This window comes from Silene latifolia, chromosome Y (assembly GCF_048544455.1).
Source record: "Silene latifolia isolate original U9 population chromosome Y, ASM4854445v1, whole genome shotgun sequence".
Classification (NCBI taxonomy): Eukaryota; Viridiplantae; Streptophyta; class Magnoliopsida; order Caryophyllales; family Caryophyllaceae; genus Silene; species Silene latifolia.
Genome location: NC_133538.1, coordinates 470,869,917 through 470,888,221, shown reverse-complemented (window position 1 = coordinate 470,888,221; position 18,305 = coordinate 470,869,917). Strand labels below are relative to the sequence as shown.

Here is an 18,305-nt window from a genome sequence, read left to right as displayed (position 1 = left end):
ACATATCTTCTTCTTTTCTTCCCTTTTCTTCATAAATTCCTTGGGGATTTCCTTGGGGACTCAAGGATCCTTTCTCAACATTGCTCTTCTACTATAATATGTATAAAGGCCTTCTAATCTTGTCTCTCCTTGATGCTTGGTCATTGAATTCGATTAATTTAGTCTCGTTTTGCCATGAAAATGCAAGATTCTTACTCCTTTCCTACCAAGGGATCAAAATCTCAAAGAATATGCAAAACAAAGAACTAAAGATAAGAAATGACCCAAATATGCACTAAAAAGCATGGTAACAAGGCTAATTCGGGGGCTAAATATGCGCTAATTATGGTCACATCAAATATCCCCAAACCGAACCTTTGCTCGTCCCGAGTAAAGAGGTGACAAAGACTAGGACCAATACCAACCTATCCTAATAATATAGCCGATATGAGACAATTAGCGGGTCTCACTCCGCCCCTTCAACTCACAACAAGACAACCATGAGGTAGGATGCCTTCTTGCAAGGCAAGGTGGGTCTTGCCAAAATGGCGACACATCCAAACATTAAGCACATAAAATCATATAATGGATGCATCTACAAAAAGAATAGCCACTTCCTCATCAAGTGGCGGAAGCACTAAAGAGGAACAAATTTAAGAGCATGTAATCCTTCACAAATACTAGTTCAACAAATTACTAAGTCTAAGAGGATGGCACTAAATCACCTCCAAATGGTGTTAAACTAGACTACTTTCGTCCTCAATTTCCAAATGCTTTCGTCAAGAGCGATCGGATGGTGGTGGAATGATGATCCCTATGATGCTAGTAGCATATGACATGACAAGTCTCGAATTCTCTACAAAAGTAAAGGTCGTGGATCGTCCCAAACTCGACCAAGTGGCTTGACAAAAGGCTTTTTGGGAATGAAATGCTCAAATCTTTATTCACAACGGGTGGATATGACTAGTATTCAAAATCGTCCTCATTTCACTTTCACATTTCAAAAATTTAAGATGGGGTTTGTCCCTTCCGGGCTAGTGTCCTTTGCTTTCGCCAATCGCTTATTAGGCAACCGGTTAACCTCTAGACAATAGCTTTTCGGGGTGATAGTCACTCTGTCTCTGGGCGGCCGAATTCACAACCGTATGGGGGCCCAATTCAATGGATCCCGCACCAAAGCACATCGAAGTGGTACGCCTCCATCAAAACAACTTAAATTTCTCAACTTTCAACAATTCATAACATTTGAGGTTTCCTTGGCATTACATTACTTCCACATGACAAAATTTCTTTGAAATGAGCACTTCAAGCTTATTGATAGAAAATATTTTTGGGTTGCCTTACCACAAGGTCGAACAAGGTCACCTAGACAAGTTAACCAAGTCCACATCGCATCACGGGGTTGGATAGGTGACTCACATGCAAACCTTTGACTAGGCTTGGGGTCATGGATCAAAAGACACTAGTATGACACTATCTAGGGTGTTTTACAACCATTCTAGTAGGCAAAGTCTTAAGTTGAACAAGTATTTGTAATGGCTTAGTTGCTCTTATCAAAGTTCCTAATTAGGCATTTTTCAAAACATTTCTAACATGCAACTACATGCCATGATGCAACTAATATAAACATCCTAATGCAAGTGATTCTATCAACTAATATGACATATAAACTAAATGCAAGTCCTAAGTTCACATTGTTATACCGCATCAATCAAAATAACGCCACATAGTCATCAACATAAAGAGGAAAAAAGGAGATTGGAAAGATCATACCATGCGGTCTTCAATATCCTCATGTCTCGGATGTGGCGTAGTCAATCAATGTGAACAAGGATAGAACAAACACAATATATACAAGACAATATATACAAGACTACAAAAGGAAATAAACATGTTTTTGGGTTTTCAATTTTCAAATTTTTATGATTTTTGAGATTTTTCAATTTTTTTGGATTTTTGAATAAGAGTTAAATGTTAGAATTCCCATCCCCACACTAATATGGGCATTGTCCTCAATGGCCAAAATGATGGAAATTATGCAAAGATGATGCATGATTTCTATACTAAATGCAATCTATACTAAGCTACACTACATGATGCATGGTTTTTGTTATGACGGAGAGGATAATTTAGATTACCTCCCGTTGTGTATGCATTAACTTCCCCAAACCGAGTGAGACACTGTTGCTAATGTCCAAGGATGGGTGTAGTTCATGCACACACTATGCAATGCATGAAATTAATTTGTCATTTTGGATTTTGAAAATGGGAACAATAAAATGAGAACACCTCAATGGTACCGAGGTGTGAGTCCTCTAATGGGGCTAGGACTACCCCAACAATGATCAAAATTATATTTAAAACAAAGAGAGAAATAGACAAACCATGAGAGGGTAGGAATCTCCAAGGCTTGCTAATCTTCCATCATGCTATCACCATCAATTTCCTCATTAGAAGTGGCCACATTGCCACTTCCCTTGTCATTTGCTTCTTCACTTTCTTCCTCATCTTCCTCATCATCATCTTCACCATCCTTTTCTTCTTCACTTGCTTCTTCCTCAATATTATCATCAACTTCTTCATCATTACCAACAACCTCATTGTCAACCAAAACGACCCTAGATGCACCCGGAAATAGGACTTCTCTATCCGCCCAACTAGGCAAAGGACAAGATGGATCAAGTAGTCCTTGCCTAGCTAAGTGTACGAGGGGTGGATATTGAGCCAAGTAGGCATTTTTCCGATCTTCATAGGCTTGCTTGTGCATTACTTGCATGAGAAGAGTCACATAGTCTTTTCTAGCTTCAACTCCTTCCGGCTTGAACTCTTCATATTCAAAGGGGTAAGGTGGTATGACAATGGAAGAGGAGGGAGTTTCAAGATCACCCTTTTGTTGTTGAATAATATACTCGGCCTCTTTAGAAAGGGGAAGTAGATAATTGGTCCGGTGGACGCTTAGACGACAAATCTTTGAAGGCAAGGTGAACGATCTAGCTTTACTAGTGAGCCATCCATACTTAGTGTCAAGGGGGTTATGGGCAACCCACTTGAACTTGTGTATCATAGTATGCATATCAAAAAGATGGCCACCCTCCTTTGCTTTGTACTTGTTATCCTTATTGAAGTTAGGATCAAAGTGCTTAGCTAGGATAGTGACTAGGCCGCCATTGACAATAACGGTTGTGCCCTTCTTCCCACAATCAATGTTGAGCCATCTATCTACCAAGAGCCTCAAAGAATTGTAAGGCTTGGTGTGTACTCTTCCGATGTTCAAAGCCGATTCAAGGAGAATAGAATCAAGTTTGGTGAAATGCTTGGTATCTTTCCTAGCAATTATGGTGTTACCCACGACCTTGTGCCATACTCTTATGCCCGGATGGTGGACCAAAAGAGCACGGCTCGCATGAAAATCCTCAAATTTCTTCCCGGAGATTGCCTCCCAAAGAGGTTCGGGGTCATACTTTCCATAATTCTTGAAATAACGCGGTTCATCACTAAGACCCAAAATTTCACTCAATTCCCTAAAGGGAATGCGTCTACTAACATTAGCTAGACGAAACTCGAGATTCTCCCTATTCTCAACTTTGGTGACTTTCAAGGAACTCAAAAATTCCAAGGTAAGGGAGGGGTATGTCAATTCCTTTGTTTCAAACAATTTCTTCAACCCCATGGCATTGAAAAAGGCTCTAATTTGCTCAAGAACACCCAATTTTTCTAAGGTATCTTCACATATAAATTTGGTGTATTGTAATGACTTCATAGCAAACTTGACAAAGGTATTTCTATGGGTATCGGAAATAAAAGTTACCTCCGGATAATGCAAAAGTTGATCAATTACCGGAGTAGAAGGTGTTGTTGCTCCCATAGAAGGTTGTTGTTGTTGTTGCACTTCCAAGTTTGGTGTTGCTACCACCATAGCCAATGCTTTCTTTGTTTGAAGAGCCTTTTGCCTTTGTGAGAGTGCCTTAGCCTTTGGTGCCTTTGTTGCCTTTGTTGCTCCCTTAGTCCTTGCCATTGATGAACTAACCAAGAAAAGAATGAAAAATCTTCAATTTGTAGTATACCCAAATCGATTTGAAGGTGAAAGGCTTTGCCTTTATGAAAACAAAAATCGACTCAAAGGTTGAAGATTTTGTGCTTGGTTTTGATTTTTGTTGAAGAAGGAGTGATTGATTTGTTGTTGGAAGGATGATTTGATTTGTTTTTGGTGAATGTTGTTGAGGGTTTTTGTTTTCGTGATGGAGAGGATGAGGGTTTTGATGTTGTGGGTAGTGTTTATGAATGAATGAATGAATGAATGAATGAAGGTGGGAGGGGTTTTAAAGAGACCGAAATTTTCGAATCTGCAGGGGCAATCCGTGCGGATTCTGCCCAATCCGTGCGGATTCTGCTCTTTCTGGGCTTTACAAAACTCGCCTAAAGACGGGCGGATTTTGATGAAGACGCTCGGATTTGCTTGACACGGGACGGGCGGATTTGCTTAAAGACGGACGGATTTCAGTCTAGAAAATTTTGCTTGTTTTCCTCAGCTTTAAAGACGGACGTCTTTCTTTCAAGATGGGCGGATTCTTCAAGACGGGCGGATTTCTGCTCAGGACGCCCGGATTCAGTCACAGTCAAGAAATTTACAAAATTCAGCTCAGTTCAGGATGGGCGGATTTTCTGCAGTACGCTCGGATCACTGAAGACGGGCGGATTCTGTGGAATCCGCTCGGATTCTTCCCCTGTGTACACGGATTTAGTTCCATCCGTGCACAATGCACTTCCCTTACCATTCTTCCATTCTTTCTTCAAGTCTTGTGTTCTTCATTGTGGGGGCACTACTAAGGCATGGATAGCCTAGGCAATTGTCATCCCCACACTAAGCTAAAAGCACTACACATCAATTGAAATTGTTAGTCCCACCCTCACTTCTCTCAAACATGACAATTATTTTGATCAAAGTAAATAAAAATCCAAAGATGACAAAAAATGCAATACAAGAATTGAAATGTAAGTTAGGGAGTTAGAAATATTTACAAGTGGTGGTTTAGGGAGGACTCCACCAAACTCTCATTCTTGATGAGATGTCAAGGGGGCATGTCCACGGTGTTGTTGATGTTGCTCAACACCTTGAAGAAGTAATCAAAGGCTTGTTCATTATCATGTTAGAGGTCTTCAATAGACCTTGGCCTTTGTTGTTGGTCTTGATCGATGGCATTACCAATGTAGGGATTATAAATCCCTTCAAATTCGTCGTCCCAAAGACCACAAACTTCATTAAGTTGATCATTGAAAATCTCTTGCTTAGATGGAGACAACTCTCTCAATTTCTTCTCTTGGCCAATGAGGCCATCCTCTTCTTCCTTGATTGATTTTGATGAGCTTTGCAAGCTCTCCTTGTCACAATTCACTTGCTCTTTGAATGGAGCATCTTCAATTTTCTTCTTCCATTGGAGTTCCGATTTCTTCCTTTCATCCTTTCGGCTATAATGATCAATCATGAAACATGGTTCATGCAAACGAGGAGCTCTCATAGTCTTGTCAAGATTAAAAGTTATGCTTTCGTCTCCCACTTCTAGAGTGAGCTCACCATGTTTCACATCAATCACCGCACCCGCGGTGTGTAGGAAAGGTCTTCCTAGGATGATTGGAATGTTGAAATCTTCCTCCATATCAACAATGACAAAGTCTACCGGGATGAAAAACTTCCCAATTTGCACGGGGACATCTTCCCATATCCCTAATGGTGTCTTCGTCGATCTATCGGCCATTTGGAGTGTGATGTTGGTGCATTTAAGCTCTCCCATCCCCAACCTTTTACTCACCGAGTACGGCATGACACCCACACTAGCCCCTAGATCGCATAAGGCTTTGTTGATCGTTGTGTCGCCAATGGTACACGGTATTGAGAAGCTTCCCGGATCCTTTAACTTTGGAGGTGAACTCCCTTGAAGTATTGCACTACTCACCTTAGTGAAGGCGATAGTCTCAAGTTTCCGGATCGACTTTTTCTTTGTGAGGATATCTTTCATGTATTTCGCATAGGCCGGCACGTGATTGATTAATTCCGTGAAAGGAATTGAGACTTCCAAATTCTTCACAATTTCCATGAACTTTCCAAGTTGATCATCAAATTTGGGCTTGGCTTGACGACTTGGAAAAGGAAGTCTAATCACAATGGGCTCCTTCTCCTTGGCCTTGTCTTCATTTTTCTTTGAACTTTCTTCTTTTGATGATTCTCCATCTTTGGAGCTTTGCACAATTTCTTCCTTTTCACTAGCTTCCACAACTTCATCCTCAACTTGCTTCTTCGGTGCTTCATACCTTGTACCACTTCTCAAGTGAATGGCACTAACCGTTTCATGTCTAGGGGGATTACTTTGAGGTGGTAATTGCCCCTTTTGTCTTTGTGAGCTCGAAGATGCTAGTTGAGTCAATTGTGTTTCCAACATCTTGGTGTGAGCTAGAATGTTGTTGATGGTGGTTTCCTTTGCTTGGCTATCTTTTTGCATTTGAGTGAAAAATTCTTGTTGATTCTTTTGCATTTGGAGGACCGCTTTTTGGACATCAAAACCTTGGTCATTTTGGTGATTGTATGGATTTTGATTTTGGTAACCTTGGTTTTGATTGTAAAAGGGTCTTTGATTTTGGTTTCTCATGGGTGGTGGAGTGTATGTTGTTTGAGGGTTTTGAACATTTTGGCTTTTGTAAGAGAGATTTGGATGGAATTTGGTGTTTTCATTGTAAAAGTTGGAATAAGGGGTACCACTCTTGTATGCTTGGAAAGCATTCACTTGTTCATTTGTTCCCCTACATTCACCTTGGTCATGTCCCAAAGTTCCACAATTCTCACATATCCCACTTGGGATTGATGAGGATGCCGTCATGGCATTAACATGATGCTTTGATGATTTTGAGTTTTCCTCAAGTCTAGCCATAGCTTGTTCAAACTTCAAGTTGATTGTGTCAATGTGAGCACTAAGTTGACCACCCAATTGAGTAACGGAGTCCACTTCATGCTTTCCTCCTCTAGTAGCCTTGCGAGGTCTACTATATTGTGAGTTATGGACCGCCATTTCCTCAATCTTGTTCCATGTTTGATTGTCATCAACTTCGGTGAACATTCCATTTGATCCCATATTGAGAATGTTCCTAGAATCTTCATATAAACCATTCCAAAATTGTTGTACCAAAAACCATTCGCTAAGTCCATGGTGAGGACATGAGCGACAAATTCCCTTAAACCGCTCCCAAGCTTCATACAAAGACTCTTCATCCCTTTGCTTAAAACCCGTAATTTGAGCTCTTAGCATGTTAGTCTTTTCCGGTGGGTAGAATTTTTTGTAGAAAGCTAGAGCCAACTTCTTCCAAGAATCTATTCCAAGGGTGGCCTTATCAAGGCCCTTCAACCATTGCTTCGCGGTGCCGATTAAGGAAAAAGGAAATAAGACCCATCTAATTTGGTCTTGAGTCACGCCTGTTTGAGAGATTGCATCACAATAGTCGCAAAAGGTTTCCATATGAGAATGAGGGTCTTCACTAGGCATCCCCCAAATTGGCTCCTCTCAACTAATTGGATGAAGGCGGACTTGGCAATAAAATTTCCGGTTAGATGTTGCGGTGTAGGAGTACCATTTGGTAGATTCTCCTCGGTGGGTACGGAGTGTGACGAGAATTTAGGCATTGTAGGTGGATTTTGTGGGGTATTGTGTAATGGGTTCTCTTCTCCTTCTATTGCGAAAGGATTGACAAACTCACTAGTGGGTTGAACAACTTCACTAATACCTCTTAAATTCCTCCTAACAAGTCTCCTATTGTTCGTCAAGGTTCTTTCGATTTCACGGTCAAAAGGTAACAAATCACCTTGTAACCTTCTAGACATGCAAAATATCAAACAACTCGAAAACAATTAGAACAAACCTTGAGGAGTTTTACTTCCCCAAGGCGAAGAAAGACACAACTAATAACAATAAAACGAAATCTAAATCAAGTAAACACCGTCCTCGGCAACGGCGCCATTTTATGATGCGAGTCCGTTTCGTGTTCACAAATTAAGATGTGGTCGTTGGGTCACGGTCGAATCAAAACACAATTTATAGCTTCACAAACAACTCTACAATTAGTAAAGAGGCAAGTAAAGGTCGGATCCCAAGGGACGGGTATTGAAATGAGATTTCTATTGCAACTAGTGGTGTCTAAGGGGTGTCACAAATTGGGTTGATGTAGAAGGTCACTAAACTAAAATAGCAATGAAAATAAACAAGAAAGATGAATTAAAGGGTGTAAACAATTGATTAAAGGCACTAGGGTGTCATGGGATCATAGGGGAATCATGGGAATTGATCATACAAACATGTTCTCAAATTATAAGCAAGCAATTATTGTTGTGATGGATTGAGTTGGGTTATATCTTACAATCCTAGGAAAGTTTGGGTCCCGGAGCCGAATAGATTAGATTGTACAACACCTACAAGTCGACTTAATCTTCCCTACTCAACAACATGCATGGTCTAATGAGACTCGAGTTGGGTTATGTCTTACAAGTCTCATTGAAAAGATAAGAGATGATAGTAAATGCAAGGATTCATAGGCTTAGCATTTCATCAAATATAACATGTGCATGAGTTGAGATCAAAACAAGCAAACAAATAAAACATGAAAGCATATTGGATTAAGCATGAATCATTCCCCATGTTGGTTTCCCCTAATCACCCATTAACCCTAGCTAAGAGACTACTCACTCATTATCATGTTGATCATGCTAGCAAGGTTGTCAATCATACCAACAATATGAAACATGATGAATAAATGAAAGTAATTAACAATAATTAAAAAGGGATTAAGAGATTATACCTACTAATGATTCCAATAATAAAGCAAAGATAAAAGAAGTACTGGAATGCTTGATTGAGAGGTTGTCAATCTCCCAATAATAACCCAAATAATCTTCAATTACCCAAAATAAAGGATGAACAAAAGAGAGATTAAAGAACTAAAACTTGGATTAATACTTGATTAATACTTGATTACAATATTAGAGAGATTTGATTGATATTAACTACCCTAATTATTGATAAGAAGAACATGCTCCTCTAATTAGACTAATGGGGTATTTATAGTGGAAATTAGGGAGGATGCATTAGGGTTAACTAAGGGCTAAACTAGTAATTACACTTTTTAGATTGAGCAAGGAGGAGCCGGTATTTTTCGAGAGAAGGGCTTCTTTCTTCGTAGCTTGGAGAAGACAATTCGTGCTGGAGCCGAATCCGGGCGGAATAAGGTCGGGACGGGCGGATTCTGGCGTTGGAATCCGAGCGGATTCAAGGGAATCCGGGCGGATTGTGGAGGTGGAATCCGAGCGGAATAGGGCAAAGCCGCTCGATTGTGGATTGTCTTCTTTTTGGATTGGTGACAATCCGAGCGGATTGTCACTCAAAGAACATATCTTCTTCTTTTCTTCCCTTTTCTTCATAAATTCCTTGGGGATTTCCTTGGGGACTCAAGGATCCTTTCTCAACATTGCTCTTCTACTATAATATGTACAAAGGCCTTCTAATCTTGTCTCTCCTTGATGCTTGGTCATTGAATTCGATCAATTTAGTCTCGTTTTGCCATGAAAATGCAAGATTCTTACTCCTTTCCTACCAAGGGATCAAAATCTCAAAGAATATGCAAAACAAAGAACTAAAGATAAGAAATGACCCAAATATGCACTAAAAAGCATGGGAACAAGGCTAATTCGGGGGCTAAATATGCGCTAATTATGGTCACATCAGTCATATGGGATGACTAGTCGATCACATAGGCAGACTGTATGGGATAATCTGTCGGGCAGTGACCGCTTATAGAGTTCTGGTAATTCATAAAGCCTGGTCGTGGCAAGAGCTATTATAGTATTCTTATGAGTCAATTCTTTTGACTAGAGACTATTCGCCCAAGTTGGCACAACTTCTGATTAGCTTTGATTTATACTCTACGATTTCGTAAATGAGGTCAAACTGGGTATATTTTGGGTTATGATGGACTGTGGGCAACGAAGGGAATAGGGCGATAGAAATTGTCCACCCCTTGTCAGGGTTGTTTTAAATCTCAAGGCCACTCGAGGAGTAGTTAACTGGAAATGCGTGGCCACGCTCGGAAGGTATCTATGATAGATAATTCCGGTCAGACAGTTAATCACCAGATCGAGAAAAACCACTCAAGATATGATCAAATGTAAGTACGACCTGCGAGACACCTTGCATTGAGTGGGAGATTGTAATAGGACAAGAGAATTGGTGATGCACACTTGTCGAGGACAAGTGGGAGATTGTTGGGAAATGTGTCCTTAACAATAATGCGATCACGTGATTTAAATATCATAATTAAATCTCAAATTAAGAATACGTGAGGGATGATTTTTATATATATATTCGACTGATCATCATTAATCGGTAATGATTGGCTGACTAGAGTTTGACATTACTGTCGTGCGACGGTGGTGGTCAGTTGATCCCTTAAGGTCACACCTAAAGGACAATTCCCTTAATGGATAAATTGATTAATTGTATGGCGATACGAGGTAATCAGTTCCTTAAAAGTGAACAATTTACTTGTGAGAGAGAATACTAATATCTTATTGTAATGGGATTAAATAAGATTTATTTTAGTAATAAAAAATGCTTTATTACTAAAATTGCTTATTGTTTGAGAAACAATAGAGATAAGAATGAATGGTTAATTATAATTACAAGATGTTGTGAATTATAATTTTATGACCCATTTTATTTAATGATCAAGTATCACTAGTCAATTTGTTGTATGTAATTTAATTAATTTGTAAAATGATATTTATGTGATAAATATGCATTAAAATTAATTAATAACATGTATCATACTACATGTAACATATTGTGTGACAAATGACAAATTGACAAAATAAAATGGTAGTCCATTTTAAGAGCATGGACCGAACGGAGGGAGTTATAATGGTGTGAGATTGATTTATTTTATGATAAATAATTCATAGGCTTTACTTTTATAGCCTTATACCTATCCTACAATGCCTTACACAATTATGCATTGTGAAGACCAAAAGGGAAAAGGCAAGATTCCCCTTTGGCTCCATCCTACCCGGCCTCACCTCTTCAAATGAGGACTTTTGTCCTCATTTTTCATCTAACTCATTTCATTCACATCTACATGCAAGCTTTTGCTCATACTTCTCTAGTTTCTTTTCTCTAACAAGTTTTGGAAATTCACAAGTTTTGTTCATCATTTCTAATATCAAAACAACATTATTAGTGTAGTAATAATAATAATATTAGAATCATTTTAAGGATACTAGTATTATAATCTAGTTAATTAGAATACTAGTTTAAGGGTAAGTCTTGGGTGCAATCTAAGGAGGATTTCTATACATGGGATCTTGGAATATCATCCATCATTATAAGCTCAAGAACAAGTGAAGGAAGGTGACCTTACTTGTGCCCATAATTTCGAACCAACCAACAATGTAAGGAACATTGTTTTTCTTATAAATCTTTCATTTAGTTATGCATGCACTAGATCTAAAGAACAAATAATTAACAAGTTAATTAGTTCACTATTAGAGGAGTCTAATAATAGGTATATGAACCTAACAAACCCGTGCTGGAGTCCAGCTCTAGGTTTAACTTGTGGATGTGCATCCATGCATTTAAACCGTTTTATCAACTTTTGCACTTAACCAAACAAGATCGATCAGTAGAGGCCGCTACCGCGGGCGGGATTGGGTGTCCGATTAAAGGGCTTCCCAATACATACCCTCACCTCTTACTCAAAAACTTTGGATAGTGGACGACCTTATCCAGAGCGAACGAGAGCCATTCTAGCGATATGATGCTAAATAGGGACGATTCCTTATCTTTAGTACCTATGTCAAGCATCGCTTTTTGCCTTGATTGACCTAGGTATAAAGTGGACTCGAACGGTTTCCAGGCATCCCATAATTACTTGGTGGCGACTCCGAACATCTTTAGCAATCGTTTCGAGACCTTTGCCGAGATGAAACCGATCGATCTAAAGCGATCCGGTCGAAAGCATTTCTTACGTCGCTGAGCGTGGCTTTCTGACTGCTGCATGTCCACAGATTGGCATGCAGGTGGCCCATGTCCACAGGCCTTCAAGTTTATTTTTTTTATTAATTTTTTTAAGGGATATTCTTCGTGTACCCCCTCAACTTTTTCGTTTTGTAAGGTGTACCCCTTGGTTTTCACAAAAAAAACTTTGACCGACAATAATTCTCTATTACGAGTTCAGAAAACGGTAATTCTTTTTTTTTTAAACCAATTATCTCGTCAAGGCCATGAATTAGAAAAAAAAAAATCATCGCTTTTTGAACTCGTAGTCGGTAGTTATGGTTGGTTAAAGCTTTTTAACGATTAAACTTTGACCAACCATATTTCCCGACTACGTGTTGAAACGTCGGTGAATTCTTTTTCAAACTGAAGACCTCTTAAAGACGGTCAATTTGAAAAATAAAATCATATACTGAATTTTTAGCCAAGAGTTATTGACGATTAAAGTTTTTTTTGCAAAAAACGAGGGGTACATCTTAGAAAATGAAAAAGTTGAGAGGTGCACGAGAGAATATCCCTTTTTTTAAAGTACGGAGTATGGCTTCATTTGACAAACAACATATTAAATTGTGAAAATTTAACTTAAATGACACATGTAATTAACACTTTTAACTAACTAAATAAATTTAGTTAGCGGGTATTATTGAAGACTTGAAGATAAGAACATATATAATGTTTGATGCCTGCCTTTTAGAAGTATTTATTTATATTCGGCACACATTTTTATGAGCTTAGTTATCTATTTCGCTTTATTTCCTCCCGTATTTGCTACTTTGGGTGTGTTTCGTGTCCTTTATAGGATTGAAACTCAATTATACATTTACAATCCGAGTTCGTTTAATAACGGAACACGAAGGAAATTTTGAGTTTAATTGATGTAAAATAAGTACAATTTAAATCTGAACAGTACGTTCGACTGTTCGTTAATAATGTCGCAGCGGAATTAAAGTTTTTTTGGTGTTTTTTGTATGAAATATGCCCGAAAAAAAAAATCAAGGGATATGAATTAGTTGTGAAAATCTCGCAAGACCCCTCAACTAAAACTAGGATATGACGTGAATAAACTCTCCTTCCTCGCAAGAAATTCGAAGATATACACGAATGGTGGCTCTCACCCCGCAAGGATCGAATCACACTAAAATCTCAACCTCGCAAGGAAGAAATAACAATCTTATAACTCGCAAGTTATAAAACACACAAGTATAAAACTTCTATTAAACTCTCCAATTCAATTGATAAAACTGAACACAAAGCCCTCTATTTATAGTAGAGTAGGCCGACAACCAAGTGGTGTTAGTCCAGTGGTAGCCGGGTTAAACCTTGAAGCTTGCAGAAGTGCAGGAGTTGAGAGGTCCCGGGTTCGACTACCAGCTGGGGCGATGATCACTTGACCACTGCAGCCCCCGAAGGGGGTGGCTTACATGGTCCATGTGGTGGTACGGGAATGCATGGACCCGGGGGGATTCAACCCCTCGTCATCAAAAAAAAAATTAGAGTAGGCCGACTAAGAGGACTCTTAAAACTGCCTAAAAACAACCTTCCTAAACTCGACCCTTAGAGAATTGGGAAAATTGCCTTATTAGAATCAAACTATGATTAGGAAAGAAAGAATAAGGAAATAACAATACTACCTTAAATTTATTAGGCAAAATAAAATAAGGAAACTAATAATAAGACTCGATTTAGGGAAGTAAACTTGAGCTAGTTCGTCACCCGCGTAGAAGCTGGACAGCTCAACTTAAAACGATCATATTTCCTTCGTTACTTCACCAAATAAGGCGTATGACCACTCGTTGGAAAGCTAATATCATGTACTTTCATCTCCAATAAAAATAACAACAAAAACAGCAATATTTTGGAGATATTGAACTTTTAATTCAAGTGAACGAATTTGATGGATTAGAGTGACTTGAACTTGTATTTTGAACTTATACCCATCTCCCTCATGTATCATTCTCCCCTTCTTCAAAAAAGAATCGACCCGATTCTTAGACGAACGACCAGCCGGATCAAATATGAACCTCACAAATCTGAATGCAAGACTGGTGATGAACATTGGCAATGAACTTGAATCATCTTCGATACAAACCACAAGGTCGTCTATCTTGCTCGATTTCAACCTCCTCTCGTACCTTCCTATCTTGTGCTTTAATTTCTTGTGCTTTCCTCCCCACCACCCTCCATGCACAATTCTACCAAAATCCAAGTAATAGTTGCTCTAAACAACAAGATCATCATGAGCTTCCATAAAAAAATGACTTCAATAAGAAATTAGAGTTCCCACCATATATCTTCTCATCAATGTATTTATCAATTGGTGATTGATACAGTTCTTTAATTTGAGAATCTAAATTAATGTTATTGTCCAGAAACTCTTCATCCAAGATTGGCATTAGATTAAGATTATCTTGATTTACATCGTCATAACTTGTGTGAACACTTTCTTCCACGTGAGCTTCATCATAAACTTCATCAAATTCTTCATCAAAAATAATTGGTAGATTTGGATCAAATAAAGAAGTACCTTTTGTATGAGATTCATCATCAAAAGAAAATTGGTCATCATCAATCACAACTTCTATTTGATCATCATCACTTAATGGTTCAACAATATGGATCTCTTCATCATCCACGTGCTCCTCTGCATGATGGTCATCTTTGAAAGACTTCGGGTCTGGTTGTGATAGAACAACGCAAAGTTTTTCTACGTGCTTTTCCTCTTCTTGATGAACATCTTCAAAAGACTAGTTGCTTGTCTCTTGTTTCTTTATTTCAGCCCATAGATAAAAGTCACGCTCAAACTTCTCCATCTGGTTGACAATTTCGAAAGACCTCTTTCTAAATCCTTCCACCATATATAATCTCTGCTCAAATTCCTCGAACTTCTTCCAAAATTGTTTGAATTGCCTTCGAGACATGACTATTTACTTCCCAAGACAAGTTTGCTAAGAAACAAACTAAAACCTGCTCTGGTAACCGCTTTGATGTAAAACTATCACAAGTTTTAACGTGTTTGAGTAAAACTAGTACAATTTTTATGTTTTCAGAGATAATTTTGCAGCGGAATAAAAGTATTGTATTTTTTTGTTGCTTTTGTTTGAGCTTAAAACTGAACAGTATGTTATTCATACCCATTTATATATTGCGAGGGAGGAGAGATTGATTATGTTTTTTCTTTTGTTTGAGCTTGGATAAGGAACAAAGTGCGCAGCGGTTAGGACTCCGAGATGACTTTTGTTGATGATCACTTATAATTCTTACCTTCTTTTGATCTTACCTTTGAAATTCAAGTTTCGATGATCAAACTTCTTTTTAGGGGGTTGGATTGTAACACCCCGTATTTTATAATAATATTTTATTATAAAAGAATTTTATTAAATTGATTATTGCAGAGTTTAATAATGTATTTTGAATATATATATTTATCGCGTCCGTTCTATATTTTACTATTTCTCGTTTTGATCTACTTTTGATTGGGTTAAAATATTCGGGCACGATTTGACTATTTTAATTTAATAATTACTTTTATTATATAAGCTCTCTAATCGTTTTAATATGGCTTAATCCAATTTGTAATCAGATAATCCATTGTATGAGCTAATGGACCCAAAGCAAGCAGGTTACTCTATTTTCCTTTCCTACGTGAAACCAGCGCACGCCTCCTCCTCTCTTTCTCTCTTTTGTTCTCTTTTCTCCCTTTGACTTCATTGTTTTAGATCTTTTCTTCTTTCAAACTCATACACAAATTATATTTTCATAATCCTCGCTCTTATCCTTACAACATATTATTCTCCAAATAATTTTATGGAGATTATTTGTATGGACCTTTAGACCTACCTTTAAGGTCTCTTATTTTTATGGATAAAGAAGAAGAAGAATAATATTTTATGGTGTTTTTATGGATTTGGATTCAGGCATTCTTAATGTCGATTTTGGGGACGTTGACACGTGTTGGAGACAAGGCTTTGTTGGTCGTTTTCTTTATGGAGGTTTTCATTTTTTGCGTAATAAGGTAACTGGGTGTTTTTCTTTTAATTGTGTGTATGCCAATTGATGTAATTAATATGATTTAATGAATGTTTTGTATGATTAGTACATGTTTGATTGTTTATTATCATGGTAATTATGTTTTCGCATGTTTGTATATGTTTCAATCCATTAATTATATATCGTATGTTGTTTATATGTTTATTATGGGTGTCAAGAGCGTAATTAGGGTTTCCGAATCAAACCCTAGTGGCGGCATGATAGGCGGCCAAGAGTTCTCTCCAGAGTTATAGCTGAAGCTATTATAACCTTGATGATGATTCAAGTGTTATAGCTGAAGTTAGTACAACTTTGGGTCGTTACTCTAGTTATGGCTGTTTGAGGTATAACCTTAGAAATATGAATCCAGGTTATAGCTAAAGTTACTATAACATTGAAGTACGAGTTAAGGTTATAGCTGAAACTAACATAACCCCGAGATTATGGCTCAAGGTTATAGTTGGGACTAGTATAACTTTGAGTTGCGTATCAAGGTTATGGTTGAGGTAAGTATAACTTCAAGTTATATGTGTTGAAATTATAGCCGTGGCTACTATAACCTCATATCTATAGTTCATGTTATGACTTAGGTTACTATAACCTTGGTTGTCTATACTTGTTTCATATGTTATGTGATGTTCAATTGTTATTATATAACGCTATGTTGCATTTGTCGTTGGTTACTCTTGTTCATGTGGTAAGAGGGATAGTCAGTTATACTATCCTATGAGTTGAGTCGTGATGTTATTCGCGCATGTTGGTGCAGTCAGTTATACTCTGCATTTGTTTGTTGGCTAGTTTAAATATGTGATGGTAGTATCAGTTATATACTATTGGAATGAACAAACCCCACCCGTTGATGTGGGATTTATTTTGGTCTATGTTCGGGGGTAGCCAGAGTCGTCAGTTATACGCTTTGGGTCCCGAGTGTCGTTCGGTGTACAGTTATTGCATCGAGAGGTCTGGCCAGGTCTTAGGCATGTAGGCAGTGGTGATACGCTATACATAGTACCGTGGAGGCAGTGGTGATACGCTCCACGCCGATGGAGGCAGTGGTGATACGCTCCGTCAGTCAGAGGTAGTGGTGATATTCTCTGACAAGTTAGAGGCAGTGGTGATATGCTCTAACGGGTGTTCACTCTATTCGCTACGCTTTGTTGCTAGCTTTGTGCCTTCTGTTGCTGTGGATTGTGTGTTACCATATTCGCTATGCTTTGATGCTAGCATTGTGCCTTAAGTTGTTAGGGATCTTGTGCTACAATGGTTATTAGTGTACATGGTCTAGTTCTTGCATATGGTTTAGGTTTGCATGATTATGTGTAAGATTGATAAGTCATGGTAAGCTGTATTTGGGTTTTCATGAGTATAGATGATCTCACATGTTTACTGGTTTTACATTTCAATTGTTAATGATTGTTAGTTATATTCAATTGATGAAAACATGACTGGGAGAGCATCTAGTTACTCCCGACTGATTGTCTACCCCCATTCTCAGGTTGAATGCTCGTCGCTGGTTGGATGATGTTGTTTGGGATGCATCGAGGGGCGAGACGAATAATAACTTAGGAGTTTTCTTTTATGTTTTGAGAACCTTGAATAATGTAATAGTTTGGTTTTGGATTTAGTAGCGAACCGGATTGTTCAGGTGTTTCTGCCACCTTGACCCTTTTATCAGTATTATACTCTGATATTTACTTTATAGTATGTTTTCCTTTGTTTTATAATCCGGGTTGTTACAGTTGGTATTCCAGATTAGCTTTGTTTGTTTCCGGCTTGGACAGATTCGGTAGCACTTCTTGATCTTACACAAGTAGGTCATCAACGAAGCCCTCTTCCACCTTGCTCTAATACCAATTTGATTTTGCTAAACTTGTGCAAGGAGGGGGATGGGGTGGAAAGCACAAGATAGGAAGGCATGAGAGGAGGTTGAAATCGAGCAAGATAGACGAGCTGGTGGTTTGTATCGAAGAAGATGAGCTGAAAGATGATTCAAGTTCATTGCCAATGTTCATCACCAGTCTTGCATTCAAATTTGTGAGGTTCATATTTGATCCGGGTGGTCGTTGGTCCAAGAATCGGGTCGATTCTTTTTTGAAGAAGGGGAGAATGATAAATGAGGGAGATGGGTATAAGTTAAAAATACAAGTTCAAGTCACTCTAATCCTTCAAATTCGTTCACTTGAATTAAAAGTTCAACATCTCCAAAAATATGGGTATTTT

The 18,305-nt window shown here is 38.3% G+C and overlaps 1 non-coding gene across 1 annotated transcript; it reads left to right on the top strand.

Moving 5' to 3' along the window:
- The first annotated feature begins 7,167 nt into the window (after positions 1–7,167).
- On the top strand, positions 7,168–7,274 carry LOC141634653 (small nucleolar RNA R71). The gene has a single exon (XR_012539379.1). It is a non-coding gene; the product is annotated as a small nucleolar RNA R71 (small nucleolar RNA).
- The last annotated feature ends 11,031 nt before the right edge of the window (positions 7,275–18,305 follow it).